At 48.5% G+C, this 21,780-nt stretch overlaps 1 protein-coding gene across 1 annotated transcript in view; it reads left to right on the top strand.

The window, feature by feature from the left end:
- Nucleotides 1-1,148: 1,148 nt before the first annotated feature.
- FHOD3 (formin homology 2 domain containing 3) overlaps nt 1,149-21,780 on the top strand; it is a 437,196-nt gene continuing 416,564 nt past the window's right edge. The window contains exon 1 of the mRNA XM_056857839.1: nt 1,149-1,179. The gene's annotated coding sequence lies outside the window, so the exon portion shown is untranslated. The remainder of the gene's footprint in view (nt 1,180-21,780) is intronic.

Raw genomic sequence — 21,780 nt, 5'->3', positions numbered from 1 at the left:
GCACGGGGAGCCTCCAGCAGCTACTTGTTTCAGACTTAATGTGGGATAGGCTGGCGTCATGCGTTTGATTATCCAGACTTAAATATTGTGGGATTAAATATTGTGGGATTATTGTGAGATAACAGAGGAGCGAACCAGGAACATTCTGCCCATGCGTTAATGCCCTTTCATGGTAGGGGAAAGTGGGGCCTAGAAACCAGCTCTTCCTCTTCCCCCTCTTCTGGCCGAGGGATGCCAAGTGCCTGCTGAGGGCGCAGGAGCTGCGGGGGATGAAGGGCAGGGGTGGTGACCTGCGGTGTCACTGGAAGCAAGAGCACCCTTTTTTGAGCGCTGAGCGCTGCGTGAGGCGGCGGCGTCCCTTCTGGTGCCCGGCGGGGCTGGCCTTGGCCGGGGCGCGCGGTGCCCCTGTGGCGAGTCTGTGGGGGTGGCCAGAGGCCGGGGCAACCCTGCCCGGCTGCATCCCCGCGGCCTCGCACCGCAGAGCCGGCCCGCAGCCGGGTGCCGGACTCGCTGCGCCCTTGGCCGGCCCCGGTCCCTTGGGGCGGGGGGCCGTCAGCAGGAGGCGGGCGGGGGGCGGGCTGGGAACGGCCTGGGGGTCGTCGACTGCGGGGGTGGGGTTCGGGGGCGGGACCTCAAGGGGCCCCTTCCCGAGCGGCCCTTTCCGGCGGGTCTCTCCCGGCTGGAGCAGCAGGGGCTGTCCAGCCAGCGGGGGGCGGGGGGCGTGGCGACCCCGGCTGGGGACCGGGGAGGGGCCTGGGCCGCTGCCCGCTGGAGGTCGCCGCCCGCTGCCCGGAGCGGCCCGCAGGCGCGCGAGGCCGAGAGGCAGCCGGCGAACCCGCGAGCGCGCGCCGGGCCCCGCGAGCCTGCAGCAGCCGCCGCCTCCCGCCGCCGCGCGCCGGGCCCCGGGAGGGAGCGGGCGGGCGGGCGGACGGGCGGACGGGGGGTCCGGCGCGCCGCCTCTCCTCGCCGGGCAGGCGGGGTCCGGAGCGCGGCGCCATGGCGTCGGGGGCGTCGGGGGCGACGCTGTCCTGCCGGGTGCAGCTGCTGGACGACACGGACCCCTTCAGCAGCACCAGCTTCCCCGAGCCCAGCCGCCCGCCCTGCTACGCCTTCCGCAGGGACCTGCCGCTCGCCACCCAGCTGCCCGCCCTGCACCGCCTGCTGCGGGCCCCCCACCAGGTAGGCGCCCCGGCGGGAGGGATGGGGCCGGCACGCCGCCTGGCTGCCCCGCTGCCGCCCGCCGACACGCCGCTGCGCCCCGGCCCGGCTGCAGCGGGGCGGACAGGCGGCTCCGGCGGTGCCCGCCCTGCACCTGGCCGAGCCGCTGCGGCCAGCCGGGCTGCCCTGCAGGCCTCAGCCGCACTCGGACCCCCCGCGCCCACCCGGCGCCGGCTCGCCCGCGGCTCCTGCCGCCTGCCCTGCCCTGCCCGGCCCGGCGCCCCCGCCCTCCGAGCAGGGGCAGGGCGGCCTCCTCGGGCTGCCCGCTGGGGGCAAGTGGAGGCCGGGCGGGGGGGGGGGTGGCATGCTCCTGGGGGCGGCAGGTGGGGACCCCGCCGTGGGTCTGCCCGCCTGGCCCTGGGCCACTTACTGTCCGCCTGGGCTTTCAGGGGCGGGACGGTGGGATCCCCTGCAGGCGAAGGCTTTCCGAGGGGAGGGGACAGGTTCGTGGAGGAGAGGCCCACCCATGGCTACTAGTCCAGAGGGACGCTAGTCGGGATGCACCCTCTTCTCTCCAGCGCCAGAGGAGCAGGCCTGTTATGTCAGGCAGGACGGGGCCGCCGCAGCCGTCGGGTTTGGGGGCTTCCTGGAGGCCCCTGGTTGGCCCCTGCGTGTGAACAGACTGCTGGACTGGATGGGCCCGGCTCTGATCCCGCGGGGCCTTTCTCATGTTCTTGAGAAACCCGTGGCCAGCAGCAGCCGCAGCCACGAGGGCTGCCACAACCCAGGTGGCAAAACAGAACGGGAGTGATGGCTTGTAGGGACAAGTTTTGGAAGTCTGATTACAAAAACGTTCTTAGGTGTGGTGTGTAGATGGCCTGTGCGTGATGTACTGGGTGTAGTGTGTGTGTTTAGGAAAAGACACCTGTGTGCCGTCATAACAGGACATTCGACATGCCAAGTTGCGCGCTGCTTCTTCTGTGGATGACGGATAGATCCATGGAAGACCGTTCGTTCCACATAAAGCTCATATACCTGCCCAGAGAACGGAGGATGTGTGTACAAATTGCAGCTGGCGGTTATGTATATAACAGTGCTGGAGCAGAACATGACTGCTGGCAGCTTCCTGTGTCGGACACTGGTGTTTTCATATGACTGGGCAGAGACGCATGCTCCTAATGTCAAGGTGCTGACTGGGAAGTCTGTGCTTGGGTGTTAGAGCGGAGGTGGTTCCCACCATATGCATGTTTGCTGAGGAAAAAGCCCCACAGCGTTCCGGGGGGGGGGGAGGATATGCTCCATTGAAGTGTGTGCAGAATTCCAACCTTTGTCAATCCGTTGGCATTGCATGTTCTTATTTTGGGTTGTGGAATGAAGGAGGAGTCTGCAAAGACCGGTTGGGTTTCTGCCTGGCTGTCAAAGAAAGCATGTTTGCTCCCTGGAAGGGAGAAGATTGTCCTTCGGGGTTCAGGCAAAGACTGACTTCAGAACTTGAGTGTGAAAATAGTGCGCCCATACCACCTTTCATAGTTCTGTGATAATTCGGTAGTTGCTGTAGTGATCAGTGAGAGCCCATTAGGAAGAGATTTGTTGTGTACCGCTAACACGGTTACTGTCCGTGAGCACATGTAGTTATTGCCAGGAATGCTAGCTTGGGCATTTGTACCAAGAGTGTGTGCAAATTTTCAAAAGTATACATGGAATGCCGATGATCTTTCTCCAACACTGGAGACGTTGGTATTGTGTCCAGTTGGCCTCTATCTTGAATAGAAACCCAGAAGGTCCCTAATGCTCCCCCCACACACAAACACAAAGCACCCCCGCCAATAAAATGCCATGGATATTTGGGAACCTGTGGACATTGGATAGTTTCAGAGGACTTTGGTGTGAATGACCTGTTGACATGCTGGTGCATATTGAGGTAAGCTCTCCTTCCCTGGCGGTTTTTAAGCAGAGGCTAGATGGCCGTCTGTCAGCATGGCTGATTCTATGACCTTAGGCAGTTCACAGGAAGGGGGGCACCTTGGCCGCCTTCTGGACATGGAGTAGGGGTCACTGGGTGTGTGCGTGGGGGGGGGAGGTAGTTGTGTATTCCCTGCATTGTTCAGAGGGTTGGACTAGATGACCCTGGTGGTCCGTTCCAACTCTGCGATCCTAATAAATCCTTGACTAACAAGCAAACCACCACCCCGTTCGTCTCTTACCTTGAAAACCCATAAGTCAGCTGGGGCTTGACGGCACTTTTTCCGCCTCCACCAATACCTTCAGAAAAGTAAGGTCTGTGTGGAGTGGGTTGCCAAGGACCTGTTTTGGGTACCATACTGTTGGCATCCCTGCAGAGGGGTGCACCAGATCAGTTCATACTTTTCCTAAGCTCTTTTGAGATTCTTTTCTGGAGCAGACTTCCTCCTGCAGATTTGCTGTAGTTGTTTGCACTCATGAAGTTCTTAAAGAAAACCCACCACAAATCCCACCACACCAGGATTCACCTGCCTCGGTGGTGCATCATGGGATCTTGGGAAGAGATCTGTATGTATAAAAAAATTGGGCTTAATGGGGGGGGCAAGGAGCAGGTGGAAGCCAGGGAAGGTGTGTTTAAGCTGTGGCTCTTATGCAATCACATGAGCTGTAGGTTGCTCCTTGAGGCTTTGGTAAAAATAGCAGTTAAGCCCACACGGTCTTTGGAACAATTGATACCCTTGCAAGAAGCTACAGATGTGAGCCACAACTGTTATAAAACTGACCTTGATTTTGTGTGCACATTCAGTATTTGGTGCTAAATGTAGTTCTCTCTGCAGATTCCCAAGCTTAAACCACTGTATCAGGGGTGTTGAACTCAATTGATAGAGGGCCGGATATACAGTGAGGGAAAAAAGTCTCTGACTTTTGTCTTCTGGGTTTCTGGGGTTTTTCCTGTTGTTATTCTGTCTCTTACAGCTACAATAAACCTACCATTAAAATTATGGACTGGTTATTTCTTCGTCAGAGGGCAAACGGACAAATTTAGCAGGGGATCAAATACTTTTTTCTCTCACTGTAACATAAATGCCACTTGGTTGGGCCGGGCCATGCCTCGCCAGCCCAGATCGAGAGTGTGGGAGAGGGTGGCTTCCTTGGTTGGCTCTCGGGGCGGATAAGAGCTCTCAAGGGGTTGGATTTGGCCCATGGGCCTTATGTTTGACAACCCTGTACCATATAGTATCGTTGATGTGGATAGAGTGACAGAATGAAAAGTCATTTTTACAGTAGGGAGCTTGTCTCCTCAGAAGTAGCTCCCATTGGTTTCAGTGAAGAACATTTTATGTGGCCTTCAGATCGTCGGTGATCCAGAGGTGGCATCCTTCCACACTCCCACCTGCCCTGATGGCCGTGTTTTTAATCCTTTAACAGGTTAGCCTGTACCAGATTCTTTCTCTCTCTCCCTCTTTGGTTAAACATTGACAAACTCCTCTCTACCAACAGTAAATACGTTATATTAATTTATTCTGCAGTAGCCAGCCTCGACTGGCTTCTGTGTTAGTAAATCGACGGTAACAGCTGCCAGTTTTCTTTAAAATTTAACAACATTTCCTAGAATCTCTGATCTCCAAGTGGAGCCGGTTTTATTTATTCTAGAGTACATATATCTCAAGCCCTGACTAGGGCAGCCTAGGCTAGCCCGGCCTCAGAAGCTAAGCAGGGTCGGTCCCGGTGAGTACTTGGGTGGGAGACCACCAATGGCAAACCACCGCTGTTTGCCTCTTGCCTTGAATGCCTTTTAAGGTCACCATAAGTTGGCCGTAACTTGAAGACACTTTCCACCACCACGTATCTCTCTACCACATTCTGAAATACTTTCACTTCGGATGAGTAGTTGTGAAGTCAGGTGACCACTGGCATTTGAGTATTTCTGCATTCATATGCATGCACACCACATCTCCCAGTTTCAGGACTGATGTTCTTCTAGAGACTTGTGAAGAGGGGGATAAGCCTGAAGAACATCTGTATATTTGTCCACATCGATAAGGAAAGGTATGCTCCTAGTGATCCCCAAAGGCAATTTTATTTTTTGAGGCAGTTTTATTTAATTATTTGGAGGTCTTAGATGCTGCCTCTCCAAGAACCTCTCGAGGTGACTCTCACAATAAAAAAACAAAAGAACAAATAATTGAGACTAAAATTCGGACAACTAATTCAAATCAAACTAGCCCAGTCAGCAATAAATCTGTTTAGTTTAGTAGCCTAAAACAGACAGCAGAGCAGCGTAAGAGCAAGCTAGAATAGTCATAAGGGAGGATGTGGGTCATAACATTGCTGATAAGGTCTCCCCAACCGCCTCCCCCGCAAACAAAAGTATTTTAACCTGGCCTCTGAATGCCCACAAAATAGGCACCAGATAGACCTCCAGGGGAGGGCGCTCCAGAGATTGCCGGGGTGGGGGAGCAACCACTGAGAAAGCCCTGTCTCTGGAGCCCACCTGATCTCCCCTGGGCTGAGGGAGGGGCAGACAGGAGGACTTGAGATGAGGCTCTTATCTAGTAAGGCTTTAAAGCGATTTGCGCTTGGGATTTTACCAGACAGGGCAGAGGGGTCCCCAAGTTTTTTGAGCCTGCTGACACCTTTGGAGTTCTGGCAGAGAATGGTGGGTGCAGCCACAAAATGGCTACCGCCCAATGGCGGCTGCAGAAGGCGGAGCCAGCCACAAAATGGCTGCCGCAGCTTACTTTCATGCACACAGTGAAGATCCATGTGCTGTGGTGGCAGCTGCTGCCAAAGCGACGTTTTTAAAAAATCTGCACAGCCGGTCAAATGTCCATTGGCCAGTCAGAAGCCTCGCTGGGCAAAAGCCCCACCTGCCCCTGCCCACTTTGTAAAAATGCTTGGTGGGCACCAGGAAAGGTGCACCACAGGCATCCCATTGGGGACCCCTGAGAGAGGACATATCTGCACTGTACACTTAGGTTTATACTGTGTTGACTAAAGTCCTTTTCAGAAAGCAATGGCATTATTCCGAACCAAAGACCGTGGGGTGTCTTTAACTGTAACCGCTTCCCTCAGAGAATCCTGGGGATTGCAGTCTGGTGTGCTGAGACTCCTGTGCTATGGATTGCCAGTGCCCCATCAGATAGGTATCAGGCACAGCCCTTGAAGCACATGTCTGTAGCAAGGGGGAGAAAACAAAGCGCCCGGTGCTAAAGCTGCCTGCAGGGAAGGAACACTCCCAAGTGCGCCTGTTCGCTGAGCCTCTGACTTCTGTTCCCTGGAGGAGAGGAAGAGCCCACCTCCCCAGGTTATGATGGTGAAACCAAGTTGCAAAACATTTCAACGTTTAATTCAGGGTTCCCCCAATGTGGTGGGTGCCCTTGGGCGCCCGCGGACACCTTTCATGGCACCCGCCGAGTGTTTTCAGAAAGTGGGTGGGGCCAGGTGGGACTTTTGCCCCGCAGGACTGCGGATTGGCCGTTGGACATCTGATTGGCTGTGTGCATTTTTTAAGAAGTTGCCTCAGCAGCAGCTGCCACCACAGCACAAGGATCTCCAGTGTAAGACTGAAGATAAGCTGTGTGGATGCAAGAAAATATTGTTAAACAGCATGTTCATTTTAAAAGGCATCCTGTTAAACAGAGTTCTGCCTGGAATGTTGAAGAGTTATTATTTGAGTTATGCATAACCCCCCTCCCTGAGATTTCGTGGTTGGCTTCTGCCTCTCGTGGCAGGCGTTTTGTGGCTGCGCCCACCGACCTGTGTCAGAGTTCCAAGGGTGCCCGCAGGCTCAAAAAGATTGGGGACCCCTGCTCTAAATGTTAGTAACATACAATACAATACATAGGGATTCCCTAGTGTCTCTCCCTAATGGTAGGGGCCGTGGCTCAGAGACAGAGCGTGTGCTTGGCATGCAGAAGGTCTCAGGTTCAATCCCCAGCATCTCCAGTTAAAGGGACTAGGCAAGTAGGTGAGGTGAGCCGCTGCCAGTCTGAGTAGACAATACTGACCTTGATGGACCAAGGGTCTGATTCAGTATAAGGCAGCTTCATGTGTTCATGTGTGACCCTGGAGAGCTGCTGCCTGTCTGAGTAGACTATTGATTTTGATGGACCAAGGGTCTGATTCATTAGAATGCAGCTCTATGTGTTCTTGGTCCTCGTAAAAATTGTGTGAGGAAGGTCACCATTCTCCCTCATCCTTCATGGATGCAGATTTTCAGCCAAGAGAGATCTTCAGAGCAAAGTCCTGATCCGGGAGGCAAAGCCCATTGCCCTGGGAGTCCAGCAGCAAAGACCGGGGGGGGGGAACGGGGATGGGGGACACGCAGGCCGTCACTGGCCAGAAGATGTGTGTGTGTGTCTTTGTAATCAGTTGCAGCCCTGACCTGGATGGCCCAGGCTAGCCTGATCGTGTCAGATCTCAGAAGCTAAGCAAGGTCGCCACTGGTTGGTACTTGGATGAAAGACCACCAAGGAAGTCCAGGGTTGCTCCTCAGAGGCAGGCAGTGGCCCAACCACCTCTGAATGCCTTTTCCCTTGAAACCCTTACTGGGTTGCCATAAGTCTTATGTTCTTATGTTGGATGCTTTGTATTTTATTATTAAACATTTTTTCCATTATATTTTATAATTTTCTTAGGAAGATTGTTCCAGTCAAGAGAAGCATTGCCTCTAGTGGTAAGGAATCAATCTAGTTTACGCTATCAGAGAGAGGCAGCTTAATCGTGAATATATTTCAGAATATGCCATTCAGACTGTCAGAGACTCTGCCACCCAATCTAAAGTAATAATAATTATTAAGTGCCATCAAGTCGCAATCGACTTTTGGCGACCCCATGAAGTTTTGCCCTACAGGACTTTCAAGGCAACAGATGAGCAGAGTTGGTTTTTCCCTTTGCCTCCTTCTGCGTAGCGACCCTGGACTTCCTTGGTGGTCTCCCATCCAAGTACCAACCACGGATGACCCTGCTTAGTGTCCAGTTCAGACTAGTCTGGGCTGTGGAAATGGATAGTAATAGCAGACAAATATCGGGATCATTCATAAATGTAATTATCCAAAGTACGTATTTAGTGAAGTGATGTCCTGATTCGAAAAATGCAAAAGATTGATCAATAGGAGGTTGGGGTGGGGGGAGAGGGGGAAAGACTTTTAAAAACTGTGATGTGTTTTATGAATACCCTTTCCCCCTTTTGTAGAGTCTGAGTCTTCTAACTGGCCCTGGCTTCATCTGAGGTCTTGCAGCGTCTGAGAGTCATGCTTCCCTTTGTGTGGCCGTGGGAAAGCGCGTCCCTTGTAGTGGAACGCTACCTGAGTTTCAACGTGCACAGGAACACAGCGCGGCTCCTAAGGAACGGGTTAATGCTGTATTTACTGTACATTAAACTCCGGGAGGGAATTACGTTGGCAGGATGTAATTATGCGTCTTGGAATTCAGCCAGGGCAGGTGAACACACCTTCAGAAAGTGCGAGGAAGTTCTCAGCAGCCGCAGGACTCGAGGTCTGGGATCTCTCTTTTGTTTTGTAATTAAATCATGACAGCCTGTAACACTGTGTTGAAGTACAATGAATGCAGACCCATAAGGGAGACTCCGGCCTGGCCAGCTTTGTACTATTGCCGCTTCTTGCAAGACTTGAATATTCATATTAATTCTGCACTATGTTACAGTACACAAATAATTGCACATTTAGTAATGTTGAATTTTTTTTGAGCAAGGAATAGTGCATTTTTTTAAAAAAATGGCAGCACTATGTCCTTTAATGCATATAGCTTGCTTTTAAAACATGAAAGAAAAGGAATGGCTAAACTTGCAGATTACAATTCCTGCCAGAAAAGGTGGGGGGGAGAGAGAATAATTCTGAGCTTTTTACCAGCCCAGGTGATTTGAAGTTTCCCATTGGTTTGAACCTGACTGCTGATTGGAGTTGTTCTGGGGTAGATTTAGCTTGTTAGGGAGAGCCACGTGGTGCTTTTTTTTTCATCGAATGCTCCCCTATAAACCCCCCCCCCAAAAAAACCTCGGTCTGTGAAAAGGGAGGTAGAAAGAAGCCTAATCTAGCTTTCTCCTACTTTTCTGCGTAGTTTGAAACAAAACAGGGAGTCCTCCTGAATGCCTATATTCTGAATTGGTACAGTTCTGGGAGGGCTGGATTGTGTGATTCTTCTAAAAATGCAGATCAGTTTATTTATGCATTTACTTTATTTATATATTGTCTTTCTCCCCAGTGGGGACCCAAAGCCATTGACATCACTCTCTTCTCCCCCTTTTAATCCTCACAACAACCCAGTGAGGCAGGTTAGATGTAGAGTACATGACTGGCCCAAGGCCACCCAGCAAAGCTTCCATGCCAGAAACGGGGGTCTCTCATATCCTAGTCTGACACTCTAACCACTGCATGGGGTTGCCAACCTCCAGGTGGCTACTGGAGATCTCCAGCTATTGCAACTGATCCCCAGGCGACAGAGATAAGTTCCCCTGGAGAAAACGGCCGCTTTGGAAGGCGTACTCTAAGGCATTAGACTCCACTGAAGTCCCTCCCCTCCCCAAACCCCGCCCTCCTTAGGATCCACTCCCAAAATCTCCAGGTATTTCCCAACCTGGAGCTGGCTATCCTACCACTATACCACTCTGGCTCTCACCTCTTCCTTTTAAGACAAGATCAAGCCTGTAATGCTTGTATTTTGCTGCAGAAAACTGTCTTCCATGTCTTCTCTGCACAGGGCATTTTAGGGCTATCAGATTCAGTTGTTCAGTCTGTCTGAACCCTGCATTCTCGCTGTTTCTAGTTCCCCCTGCCAGGAGACTGTTGACACGTTAGCAATCTCAACACCATCTCTTACAACTCTTCGTTTTGATTGCAGCTTCTCAGTTTACTCTCTGGCAGATCCGAGAGGATGCTTTCTGGGACAAAGGTCCTTTTTTGACCCTTTCTTTTATCTATCGATACGGCGGGTATTCTGGTTGACAAAACATAAACATGCAGCATATGATTACAGTCCCTATCAGTTGCTCAAATTCAAAATAATGTGCTGAAATGGCACATAACCCTGGGTAAAATCAACCTTATATTTTTACCCAGATTTTCATTGCTGATATTATTATCCTGCAAAGTGTCAATACAAGGAGAGGGTTTTTTAAAAAATTGTCCTACTGAAACTCTTGTTTTCTGTAGAAGCTGGTGCAACCCATGTGCAAAGGAATCACAAAAAATTATCCTTTGGTCACACATTGGTCATTGTTTTATTCACGGTAGTGTTAATAGGAAAAGAATTAACAAGGAATAGGCGGCTGCCCTGGTTCACTCCTCTTTTGATGGTTCTTCTAAAACGTTTCCAAGTATGATGGGGCATGAGCGCATGTGTCAGATTTTGATGGCAGATAATTACATCTGGGCTCAACTGACAGATGAAGAGTGTGACACTGTTTAAATTTAAAAGCATAGAAAAAGCTGCATAATTAGTGTGTATGTGTTAAGTGCTGTCGAGTCACTTCCGACTCATGGCAACCCTGTGAATTAATGATCTCCAAAATGTCCTATCATTAACATCCCGGCTCAGGTCTTGTGAACTGAGGGCTGTGGCTTCCTTGATTGAGTCGATGTATCTCAGCTTGAGTCTTTCTCTTTTCCTGCTGCCTTCAACTTTTCCTGGTATTATTGCCTTTTCCAGTGACTCGTCTTCTCATGATGTGAGTACGATAGCCTCAGTATGGTCATTTTATTTTCTAGGAAGAGTTCAGGCTTGATCTGATCTAGAACCCACTGATTTGCCTTTTTGGTGGTCCACAGTATCCGTAAAACTATCCTCCAACAACACGTTTCAAAGGAGTCAGCTTTCTTCACTGTCCAGCTTTTACACCCATACGGAGTAATGGGGTATACTGTAGCATGAATTAATATGATCTTGGTTGCCAGCAATACATCTGTACACTTAAGAATCTCTTCTAACTTCTTCATGGCTGCCCTTCCCAGTCTCAATCTCCTTCTGATTTCTTGGTTGCGGTCTCCCTTTTGGTAGATGGTGGATCCAAGGAGGGGAAAATCTTGAACAGTTTCAATTTCTTCATCATCAGCCTTCAAGTTGTGCAATTTCCCCAGTAGTCACTACTTTTGTCTTGAAGTTCAGTTGTAATCCTGCTTTGTCACCTTCTGCTTTAACCTTCAGCAGTAGTCCTTTCAAGTCTTCACTATTTTCGGCTAGTAATGTGGTATCATCTGCATATCTCAAATTGTTAAATGTTCCTTCCACCAGTTTTCACTCCACCCTCATCTAAATCTAATCCAATTTCCTTATGATATGTTCTGCATATAGATTGAACAGATATGGAGATAAAATACATCATTGTCTGACACCTTTGCCAATTGGAGACCTAGTAAAACAAGTATGAGCTTGGAAACAAGCATGGAAGAAAACAGTTATTGCCTTATGTATGTAAGTGCCTTCAAGTAGCAACTGACTTATAGCCACCCCAGCAAGGGGCTTTCAAGGCAAATGAGAAGCAGAGGTGGTTTGCCATTGTGGAGTCTTCCTTGGTAGTGTCCCATCCAAGTATTGACCCTTCTTATCTTTCAAGATCTGACAAGATCAGGCCAAACCACCAGACCTTCCTTTCAGTTATTGCTTTACGTGATGGCAATTCCAGATGGGCATCTGTGTTCGGTTGTGGCGCCAAACTAGAGTCTAGTGACACCTTGGAGACTAACACATTTTATTTATTTATTAACTTCATTTTTAACTCAGCTTTCTCCCTAATGTGGACCTAAAGCGGTATACATCATTCTCCTCTCCTCCATTTTATCCTCACAATAACAACCCTGTAAGGTAGGCTAGGCAGAGAGTATGTGACTGGCCCAAGTACACCCAGCAAGCTTCCCTGGCAGAGTGGGGATTCAAACCTGTCTCTCTGATCCAGGTGCAACGCTCTCAACCGCTACACCACTCTGGCTGTAACGATGAGGAAAGTGAGCTCTGATTCGTGAAGTCTTTATGCTGGAGTGAATTTTGTTAGTCATTCATGTGGCCACTGAACTCCATTCATATCCCTAAGAGTCTTTCATATCTAACCTACAATATTCAGTAAGAGAAAAACGGGGGGTGGGAAGGGAACCCCTGATACTTCTTGTGATTCTATTCTCTCATCGGCCACAATTTTATACCTTATCAAATCAAGGTTAATATTTCTTGTTGGACATTTTCAGCCCGCCTTGTTCTCTTCCAGTATTGTAAAAAAACAAAAAGAAGGTAGCAGTTGTTCCAATTTCTCACCGAAGTGTACTTTACTTTCCCACAGATGTTTCAAGGAAGTTATTTAACCATGTGCGTAACCTTCCCAATTTTACATTTTTGTAACATTTCTGATGGCAGAACATTCTGTTCGCTATACTTTTTAAATGACTGGTCAGAGTGGCAACGTGAAGTGTGCCTGACCCAGCCAAAGTTGAGCTGTTTTAAAGCTGCAGTCCTAAACATACTTAGACATGGTTCCTATTGAAATCAGTGGGACTAAGCTGTGTGTGTGTGTGGGGGGGGGGAAATCCTATACAACTTAATTCAAAATGAAATTTCTAAAGGCCTCAACGGAAGTAAATGCATGCTTAAAGCTGGGCTGGGATTTAATAGTGTTCAATTTTGTGACCTGGAAGCACCAGCATCACAGAGTTTGGGGGCGAGTGCTAGAACATCATCCCGGTGTGATGACGGCACTTTCAGGTCACACCAGAAGTGATGTCACTATGCAGCGGCGATGATCACTGTCCCCCTGTTTGGCTGGCCTGCTTCCACTCACTGCACATCGTAAGGCAGCAGCCGCAATTACCAGGAGTTTGCCCACCGTTAGCTTTATCATGAACGTAGCAAAGAGTCAGTCCCCTTCCTGATTCAACTATTTGGGAACATTGCTGCTAGGAAACTGAGTTTTTCAAATAACACCCTTGGTTCCCTGGGAGAGAAAAAAAATGTCTTTCTTTGACTCCAGGCAGATTTGTTTCCCCTGTTCACGGAGGAAAGGGTACAGTAGAAGAAGCAGTGCAAGGTAATTGCCTGGAAGCAGGGAGAATGCGCCATATTGGACCAGGAAGACCTTGCCAGCCGTCTGGCCCGGCTGTAGGGAGAGTAGGTTTCTGTCTCGAGGGCTCTGGAACCTCTGGGTTCTTCCCTGAGAATCTGTTCTGGTTGTCCTTGGAAGCCCTTGGTGAGGCAATGGGACAGCCATGTTGGCAACCCTCATGTGGCAACGCTGCTGCCATATCTCTGCATCTGATTTGAACTACCTGCAGGCTTTGCTGTGGCCTTAATGGTTCAATCAAACGCACCATCGGAGATTTGTGATCTCTGTCGTTTTATAGGGCGGTTTTTAATTCATTGTTTTATAAGTTTATGAAGTTTTATTGTATATTTATTATTATGTGAGCCTGGCTTTTGCCCGGGAGGGCGGGCTATAAGACGAATAAAATAATAATAGTAATAATATAATATTGGTAACTTTTTTTGGGAAGTCCAGTGTTTGGCTTGTGGAAGCCCCAAAGTTCCTTGGGCATCTGGAACTAGCAGGCCCTGTTCTTTGGATGCTAGCCATAGTATTACGCTATACTGATTAGGAAACACTTCATTTAGATAGACGCTTTGATAACTGAACAGTGATTCCAAATTAAAAAGAAAGGAAATTTTGAAATAAAATACATTCCCCGACAAGCTGGGAATCACTTGCTTTTAACATTTCCTTTGCTTCCCCATGTGGATTGCGAGATATCTGTTTATAACAACATTTGTTGAGCATGTCACAACATGTAATAACACTGGACTGTATTCAGTAACTGGGCTGTCGGGTGTCTGTAATCCCAGCTGACCTAAGAATGCCGACTGAATCATGGGATAAAAATAGCCTTTTTACTCGACTTGGTGTACCTTGCTGTTTGCTCTTTGCCTTGACTAATTGCTGATAACTTTGGCATAATTAAAAGTTGACCAGTATAATAGGTGGGATGCGCTTGTCTGATTGCACTGATTCACGTGGAAAATAAGTGATGTGAAATCTGGATAGGTGTTCCAAGTCACTAACCCTGGTTGCATTCTGCCAGGTGAAAAATGCCCCTTTGGTCAGTGCCAGTGGGCACATTGTGTGCTTAATGCCTCTAGCAGCTCATTCCTGAACTCTTAAGGGCGAAAGCCGTTAGGAGGCCAGGAAGGCGCTGTGCTGGCGTTAGGCCCCCCTGTGCCGGCGTCTGGCCTACTTACGCCAGCGTTAGTGGCCCGAACACCGGTGGGAAGCCCCGGACGCTGTTCTCTGGGGACTGCTGTGGCAGCGCCGCCCCAGGACGCTGACAGGGCCTTCCGCCAGCATCCCACTGGTGTAAAGGCCCACGCCGGCATCCCGGGAGGCGTCTCGGCATCCCAGAAAGCATTCATGGGGCGCGCCAGGTGGAGGAGCTGCCGTTAGGCAGCTTCCTGTTTCCTTTCGCCCTGGGAACACCGGCGCCGAGAAGAGCGAGGCTGTGCCTGCTTTTTTAGCAGGCGCAGCCTCACTTTTCTCTATGGGGTGAAAAGCCCCGTTTAAACTTTAAAAAGCCTCTAATAGGTTTTTCTCCCGGTTTTCGTCGCCGGGGAAATGGGTTAGGAGGCGCTGCTGCTGCGCCTCCTCTTCACCATCCCCCCCATGCCGAAGCCTCATGAATGCGCTGCAGGACAGGAGCCCCCAGCATGAAGCCAGTGGGTGCCACGGTACCCACAGACAACTTTCTTGCTGCCTGCCGAGTGTTTTTAGAAAGTGGGTGGGCCCACGTGGGGTTCTTGCCCAGCAGGGCTTCTGACTGGCCACTGAAGATCCAATTGGCTATGCAGATTAAAACAATGGTGCTTCGGTGTTTCTTTTATTCTCTCACTCCTCTTTCCCAGTATATTTTAAAAAATCACCACTCTTCTCTCCTACACTTGGGCTTCCTCTGTGTGTTTGGCTCCGCCTCCTGTGGCAGCCATTTGGGGGTTGCGCATACCACCCTGTGTCACAATCCCAAAGGTGCCCACAGGCTCAGAAAGGTTGGGGACCCCAGTTCTAAATAATGGTTAACAAGGAGACAGCGTTACGACGCTCACAGCGACTGGTGCTGTAAGTTCAGCTGATGTTGTATCTCATATGCTAATAGGATATTATTAAGTAGGACCTGTTGAATAGGAGTTATTAAAATCGTGTGAGAGCTGAGAGGGAATGGATTGGTAAATGATAAAAAGAGCTGAGTTCTTTTGATCATCAGCAAGTGCTAAGGAAGAGGGGGAAAGGGTGTTTTATTTATTTTTCAGATTTCTACACTGCCCTTTCATCAAAGCTCCAGAAGACTTGCAGTCGTAAAACTAGGATTAAGTTTGCACAGGACTCTCCAACAACTTTCAAAACATTTAAGTCAAATTACATTTTAAAATAAACCTTAGGAGTTGTACAGCCAACTATATTAATCAGAGTACACGCAAGCCCTCCGAAAAGGCCCTTTTGAGCAAACCACCCTGGCAAGATTTCTGTCTTTGGGAACTGTTTCTGGAAGCCCATTCTAGGGCAGTGATGGAGAAGTCTTGTGACTGGTCAACCGGCAGGAAAATTCATTAATGGCCTCCACCAGGTCAGTTTTGCAAGTGCAAATGTGGCCTGAGATAAATTTAGTATTTTATTTATTTATATCCGACCTTTTCCCCCATTGGGGACCCAAAGTGGCTTATATTGGTCTGTTCGCCACTGTTTTATCCTCCCAATAACAACCCCGTGAGGTAGGTTAGGCTGAGAGTATGTGATTGGCCCAAGGTCACCCAGCGAGCTTCCATGGCATAAGTGGGTATTCGAACCTGTGTCTCCCAGATCCTTGTCGAAGACTTTACCCACTACACCACTCTGGCATGTCCTTTTTTTGCATGTTTGTTTTTTAAAACTTTCTGCTGATTTCTAAAAGATGAAAAACAACTTTCCTGGGCTGTATAATTTAGAAAATGTCTGTGAATTTTAATCTGCCCAAGGCTAACCATTTCAACAGTAGCCACTTTTATAGGGAGAGCAAAGATTCAGTTGGATGCAGTGTTTCTCCAACGGGACCAATGGATTACTCCTATTTTAGCGAAACTACCTGCCACCGTAATAGGTGATAGGGTGCTCCCCTTTTTGCTGATGGATAGAGATCCAAGTATAACATGGGCGGTGGCCAAGTATCTCTCCACCGTATTTTCCTTAAAGAATCAGGAAAAAACTCCCCATTAACTGATCAAGACCCGTGGGTCATGGGAGCTAGAAAGGAAAGGAAAGGAAAGGATGCAGTGGCGCGGCGTCTGAACCAAGGAAAGGCAAGAGGCCTGGACTGCTTTTACGAGTCCAGGGAGGGGGGGAAACATACAAGGCAAACATACAAGGCCTTACCCAAGGCAAAGGCGTACAGACCCTCACAGTTTGGTTTTGCTAGCATGTGTAACGTTGTTCAGATATTCAGATTTTGGGTTGGTGTGAAGTATTAGTTAGCTTTATGACCATGAGTTCGTCATTTGTATTCTCCTTCCGTCTTTCCTCCATTCCGTTCACTTTCCCCACTTCAGTCCTATCACTTGCTCGTTAATGTTTTGTGGTCACTTTGCACATTTTTTCCAATCAGGGAAGTCGGCTCAAAATGAAATACTCAATGTTCTTAACTTTATGGATGGAGGGGGTGTTTGTATCCCTGGTGTTGACGGTTGTCACATTAGCATAGAATGGATCACAGAAAATGCTGCACACAGTTCTGTGAGTGCGTGTGTCCTGTAAGGGGCGCATGAGACGGCAGGTCGATTCAAGTGCCCACATGGAAGCTCTTCCTACATGTGGATGCTTCAGGCTCCGTTATGCCCAAAATGTCTTTGCCAAGGTTCCACAACATGGTATCTGTGGGCACCACGGCCCCTGCCAGTACTTCCCTTGGCACCCATTGAGCTTTTCAGAAAGTGGGTGGGGCCATTGTAAAGCAGGACTTGTTATTGGCTGCCCCCGTTCAAATGAAAGGGTTTTCCACTGGAAGATCAGGAGGAATTAGTCAGCATGTGATTCCATTCCCCTTCAGGCTTTCCTTCTTGACAGGAGGTGTGAGGAAGGAGGTATTCTATTTGGCTCCGCCTCCTATGGAAGCCATTTTGGTCTTGGCTGTGCTTCCTGTCGAAGCCATTTTTGGGGTGGTGCTCAACATTGCAAGTGTGTTGCAGTCTCAAAATGTTGGGGGCCTCTGGTCTATGGAACGGTGCCCTCTGCCCCCCCAGGCCCGTCCCGCCACTGTTCTTGTCTGTGCCGTGGCTGCAACGGTGGCTGATCTTAGTACAGGTTGAGGAGGACTCTGCAGTTTTGCTCCCACTTGTGGTGCAGGTGCTGCTGGTGTTCAGTACGATAATGGTACAAGAAAGCTCAGGTTGCCGCTGCAGTTCTAAGTGCATAAACATCAGGCGTCAGCATTAGGTTGCAGAGGCGTATCTCAAGCACTCACTGGGTTTTGTTTTTTGTAAAGGTTGTGTCTGTTAGGAGTGCAGTTTTTTTTTTTAATTGGACTTGCTTCTGTGCCTTCAGCAGCTGGGCAGTTTGCAAAGATTCAGAATGGTGTCAGCCCCTTTCCCACCATTTCAGCTCCAAATCAGAATAACCCGCCCCCCCTGAAAATTGGAAACCCTGATTGAATGAGAAAGGAAACAGAAGTGTGCGCACACAGTGAGGTGGCGAAGAAAACTGGCTCATAAGATTTATATTTGTTTGGCAGAAGAAGCGGTTTTTGGACATATTTGGAACTAGCAGGTTATGATGAAAAGGTATTAATAGGAATTTCTCTTGGGAAAGATGGGTCAGGACAAGCACTCTTGCCCCCCCTTCAAGTTAGCAAACATTTTTGCTAACTGTTGTTGTGATTTGCTTGGAGTAATTTATCAGCTGTTGTGGGGAATGCATGGTTGCTCTGACTACAATGTGCAGGGAACAAGATGACTGTACAAATATTCCGAGCGTGACATGGGCTTGTTGCTGTGCAACAAAATAGGCCAAGCCCAACATAGCACACCAGCCCTGTGTGGTGACTAGCCAAGAAGGGCAACCTGGATGATTTGGGGGGTAGGAGCACCTATTCCCAAAGAACAACAGAAGTATGGGGATTTGACAAAATCCCTCTTCCAGTTCTCACTGAACTACTCCACACCAGTGGCAGTAATCCTCCACACCACCCTGCAACCGGAATAGCTCTGTCCCAGAGACTAATTCCCGTTTATGACCTGAGAAGGTGATGGTAAGCTGGTTTGATTCTTCCTTAAGTGGTAGAGAAAGTCAGCATATGAAAACCAACTCTGCTTCTTCTTCTTCTTCTTCTTCTTCTTCTTCTTCTTCTTCTTCTTCTTCTTCTTCTTCTTCTTCTTCTTCTTCTTCTTCTTCTTCTTCTTCTTCTTCTCCTTCTCCTTCTCCTTCTTGTTTTCTCAGACTGGCAGCAGCTCCCCAGTGTTTCAGTGTTAAGTCTTTCACATCCGCGTGGAGTAGTGGTTAAGAGCAGTGGACTCGATTCTGGAGAACATGGTTCGATTCCCCACTCCTCTACATGAACCCAGCTGGGTGACCTTCGACCAGTCACAGTTCTCTGAGAACCTTCTCAGCCCCACCTACCTCACAAGGTGCCTATTGTGGGGGGGGGGAAGGGGAGAAGGGAAGGCAATTGTAAGCTGCTTGGAGATGACGATGATTGAACCCAGGACCTTCTGCATGCCAAGCAAATGCTCTACCACTGAACAGCCTCTCCTAGGGCAAAAACGCATGGTCGTTTTATCCTCCTTTAATCCCTGTTTCAGGCTGGATTCAGCCAGGATTGAACACATTCGTTTCGCCTAATGTGCGTTCGCTCCTGGCTAAAACAGGGATTAAAGGAGGATAAAGCGACCATGTGTTTTCACCCCTAGATAGTTGGCAGCTGGCAGCACAGCAGGAATCCCACCAATGCCAAAACTAAACCTCCGTGAAAGCCAATGGGCTCAATTACAAATATAGGCCCAAACTCTGCTTACAATAATTTGTTTTTATTTATTTAAAACATATTTTAGGCAGCTTTTCCACCTGATCAGGATCTCCAAGGGAAAACACATAAGAACATTAAAATGATTAGACAAATAAAACAACATTTAAAAGTATAAAGTAATTCAATAAAACACATTAATACACAATACCAGAACCAGGGAGGAGAGCCACTATCAGCTATTGGGGGTATGCCAAACAGTCAGCAGGTAAGGAAGGGAGGAGGGGAGGGGGAAAATGGTGTTTATCCATCTTGGCCATCCGCCACGGATCATATTTTGACTTATGTTTACGTGCCAGATTGCCCCTTCCCCAGAATGCTGCTGAATGTGACTGAGTTGAAGTTGTTCTTATTTATTATTTATTTATTTGATTCAATTTCTGTCCAAGGGGGACCCAAAGCAGCTGACATTATTGTCCTCTCACTTTTATTCTCACAACAACCCTGTGAGGTAAGTTTTTATTTGGAAATGCCAGGGATTGAACCAGGGACTAGGGCTGTGCAAAAAAAAAAAAAAAAACTGGTACATTTCGGGTTTGGGTTTATTGCTCCCGATTTATTTTTGGGAAGCCCGAAATAAGCCGAATTCTTATACTGGTAAATATGGGGATTCAGCTTTTTTTCAGGTTTCCTGAAAAAATTCAGCCCATTAACACCTATGGGGACTTTTGCAGACTTTCGTAGCGCCTGGGGGGCATATTTGCAGGTAGAGGTCCCAAATTTTCAGGGTAGCTTGAAGGGACTCTCCTTGCAAGAACCCCCAAGTTTGGTGAAGATTGGGTCAGGGGTTCGATTTTATGGGGTCTGGAAGAGGTCGTCCCCTTCCATACAGAAGCAATAAAGTCTCACTTTGCAGTGTTTTTGTATGGAGGAGGGGGGCAAGCTGTAACCACTACACCACACTGGCTCCTTTGAACCAAGTCCCACAACAGAGAGCCACAATAGAAAGCCAGTGTGTTGGAGTGGTTAAGAGTGTCAGACTGGTATCTGGGAGTCGAGATTTGAACCCCCATTCAGCTTTGGAAGCTTGCTGGGTGACCTTGGGCCTGCCACATGCTCTCAGCAACGTACCTCACAGAAGAAGAAGAAACAGCTGAGAGAACTGTGTCTACCCCAAGGTCACCCAGCTGCCTTCATGTGCAGGAGTAGGGAAACCAACCCGATTCACCAGAATAGCGTCCACCACTCATGTGGAGGAGGGGGAATCAAACCCGGTTCTCCAGATTAGAGTCCACTGCTCCAAACCACTGCTCTTAACCACTACACTACACTGGCTCTCAGTTAGGGTTGCCAACCTCCAGGTAGTAGCAGGAGATCTCCTGCTATTTCAACTGATCTCCAGCCGATAGAGATCAGTTCACCTGGAGAAAATGGCTGCTTTGACAATTGGACTCTATGGCATTAAAGTCCCTCCCCTTCACAAACCCCGCCCTTCTCAGGCTCCGCCCCAAAAACCTCCCGCTGGTGGCAAAGAGGGACCTGGCAACCCTACTGTCAGTGCTGACCTTGATGGACCAATGGCCTAATTCAAGTTAAGGCAGTTTCATGCATTCAAGGGCAGAGGATTATTTAGTAAAACCCATGCTTTTTATAGCAGTAGAATGCGCCAATTCTCCGGTTTTAGGAAGAGCCATGGTAAATTGTACAGTAGTGATTTATTTAAATAGGGAAGTTTAACACCAGAGTTTATATATGGCTCACAAAGTTTGGCATGCAAGGATAATTTATAGTCTCCGCTGATATATTCTCTCCCCTTCCCCACAGATGTCAGAGAACTTGGGTAGGGAAGTGGGGTCTCATACTGTGCTGGACTTTGAAGCAGTCAGAAGCATGGTGTAATGGTTAGGAGTGGTGAACTCTAATCTGGTGAACAGGGTTGGTTTCCCCACTCCTCCACATGAAGCCAGCTGGCTGACCTTGGGCTAGTCACACTCTTTCAGCCCCACCTACTTCACATGGTGTCTGTTGTGGGGAGGGGAAGGGAACGTGTTTGTAAGCCAGTTTGATTCTTCCTTAAGTGGTAGAGAAAGTCGGCATATAAAAACCAACTCTTCAGTTTCTTATGCTACTTGTTACTTTTCCAGAGCTTAGTGGAACAATGGGGAAACACCATTCCCTCCCTCCCATGACCCTGGGGGGGTGTCTCATATGCTGGGTGGGCACCCTTGCCCTTGTAGATCTGGTAGATGGAGTTTATATAGGGTCGGGAATAGATGAGTGATCATGATATATGGTGAAAGGTGTCTTACTGGTTCATCATCATCAAGTCTTTATTGCATTAGCAAAAAGAAAAAGAAAGCCATCGCAATAATAAAGAATAAGGTAGAAATTCTGCCAAAATAAAATCAATAACATTAAAAATTGTAACATAATTTAACATAAGTTTAAAGAATTAAACATTTCCCATAGAATATTAAAATGCAAATACAAATTCATCATTAAAATATATATCTAATAATAGGAAGGAAAGATCATACAATTCAGAGACAAATAAAAGATGGCAAGTGACCCAGAGTAGAGCAATTATGGGTCAAAGATATTATGCTCAGCATGTCCCATCATCTTTTTATGCTTCATGATGGCGGCAGCAAATCTTGCCAGTTGAGAAGTAATGTATTTGTCTCTGTCTTTCAAT

This window comes from Euleptes europaea, chromosome 11 (assembly GCF_029931775.1).
Source record: "Euleptes europaea isolate rEulEur1 chromosome 11, rEulEur1.hap1, whole genome shotgun sequence".
Classification (NCBI taxonomy): Eukaryota; Metazoa; Chordata; class Lepidosauria; order Squamata; family Sphaerodactylidae; genus Euleptes; species Euleptes europaea.
Note: the sequence above shows the minus strand (reverse complement) of the source record. Positions and strands in the feature narration are given on the sequence as shown.